Source organism: Magnolia sinica, chromosome 19, assembly GCF_029962835.1.
Source record: "Magnolia sinica isolate HGM2019 chromosome 19, MsV1, whole genome shotgun sequence".
Lineage (NCBI taxonomy): Eukaryota > Viridiplantae > Streptophyta > Magnoliopsida > Magnoliales > Magnoliaceae > Magnolia > Magnolia sinica.
The window spans coordinates 45,290,135-45,292,194 of record NC_080591.1 but is presented as its reverse complement, the minus strand read 5'-3'; the positions used below and the strand labels follow the sequence as shown (position 1 = coordinate 45,292,194).

The window sequence follows — 2,060 nt, the reverse complement described above, 5'->3', positions numbered from 1 at the left end:
TCGATTGATTAGGACGCTCACCTGTTTATTAAAAAATGCTTCTTTGTGTACATTTAGCTTCCGCTTTACCGTACACATATCTTTTAGGAATTTAGCATAAGATGAAAACTGTTTAATTTCATCCAACAAGAGGGTGTTGATCTTGACTTGTTGAAAAATCTCTAGAATATTTTGGCTCTCACTTAACATTTTTGATGTGATAAGATGTTGCAGAAATGGGGACACGAGTTTGTATCCCTGCATTGGTTCTTTGTCATTTGGAGCATTGCTAGATTCACCACTATCCTTTGAATTTTTGGATTCCTTGGGTTTCTCAACCTTCCTTGGAATCTCTTTATCTATTTTTTTCCATTTTCCAAGGTGGTGATGGTCTTAACATGTTCCAAATGCTGAGTTGCAGAGTTGAGATCACATATCTCACATTATCTTGTTGGGTTAGGTTGCGATTGGGCCAAAAAGATCCTAGTCTCCCTAACATTCAGTTGTGTCTCAAGTCTTACAAGCAAAGTTCTAAGCTCATTCATGGCCTACAGTTGCTCTTGCCTAAATGCATCTAATGTATCTTCAAGGATTCTCCTTTGTGAAAGTCCACTAAATAGCCCTTGCGGATAATTAGTTACATTTGTAGTTGGTTCATTTCCCCAATTAATGTTCCACTCATAGGGAGTGTGCACATCAGAATTTGGTGCATTAAGTGGTCATTGATATATATTTGTAGTTTCTGCTTGAACGTGAAACACCTCTTGAAAAGCTGGGATCGTAAAACAATCTTTGATTGGGTGTACCTCACTCTCACAAATTCCACATACGGACGACCGCTTTGGGCTGAGTTGATTCCTTCCTAGGTTCCAAGTCCTTAAATTTTCATGTGAGAATTGCCAACTGTACATTAATATCATCCTCCTTCTTGAGCACATGTATTCCTATCTCTCGTGGCATTTCCTTGGGGGTACTAGCTTGGTTTGATGTGTCCCATGATTGAGCATTTTCAGCTAGCATGTTAAAGTAATCCCATGCATCTTCTGGGTTCTTATCCATGAACTCTCCATTATACATCATCTATATGAATTGGCGCATGTTTAGACTGGGTCCATCATAAAAAAGATCAATTTTCCACCAAGTTTCATAACCAAGGTGTGGGTAGGCGAGAAGTAAGTCCTTAAACCGTTCCCAACATTCAAAGGAAGTCTCATTATTTTTCTGGGAGAAGTTCATTATTTACTGTCTAAGAGCATTGGTTTTATGAGTCGAGAAGAACTTTTTAAGGAAGTCCTGGCTCATCTTTGTCCATGTGACAATGGATCTAGGCCTTAATGAATGAAACCATGATTTGGCCTTTTCTTTTAGAGAGAATGGAAATAATTTAAGGCTAATTGTATCAGGAGGAATATCATTAAAATGTATGGTTGTAACAATCTCTTCAAATTCTTTAATATGCATATATGGATTTTCTGAATCAAGTCCATGGAACTTAGGAAGTAATTGGATTATCTCAGGCTTGAAGTTCACATTTCCTATATTGTTTGGAAGAATTATGCATGAAGGTGAACTTGTTCTCATCGGTTGTAAATAATCTCATAAAGTTCGAACCGAGGGAACTCGATGCACTTCGTTCTCATCACGCACCATCCTAATAGGTGGTGTGTGATGTATAGGGTCTTCATCAATCCGATGTTCTCAAGCCATGTTCTCAGATGATTTTTCAAAAATATTTGAGGATTTTCCAACTTGTCAATCGACTTTTCAACCAAAACTCCCTTTCTCAAAGATCTCATAGTACGGTTCCTTACCCGTAAGGGCATGAACCACTCAAATTTTGATTTTATTTTCTAATTCCTGCAACAAGTATGGAAAAGTGAGGAGAGGGAAGAAATTAGAAAGAAGTTACCGGATTGGAGAGTTCTATGTTAGGATCCTATAAAATAGAAAACAATGTTAGTTTCTAAAAAATAAATAAATAAACAACAATAATAATAAATACAGGAAAAATCCTTTAAAAAAAATAAAATCTAAAACCCTAGATTAGAAAAAAATTCAAAAAATAAGAAAAATCTAACTTA

The 2,060-nt window shown here is 36.3% G+C and overlaps 1 non-coding gene across 1 annotated transcript; it reads left to right on the top strand.

Moving 5' to 3' along the window:
* Positions 1-1,126: 1,126 nt before the first annotated feature.
* On the top strand, positions 1,127-1,233 carry LOC131235886 (small nucleolar RNA R71). The gene has a single exon (XR_009166403.1). It is a non-coding gene; the product is annotated as a small nucleolar RNA R71 (small nucleolar RNA).
* The last annotated feature ends 827 nt before the right edge of the window (positions 1,234-2,060 follow it).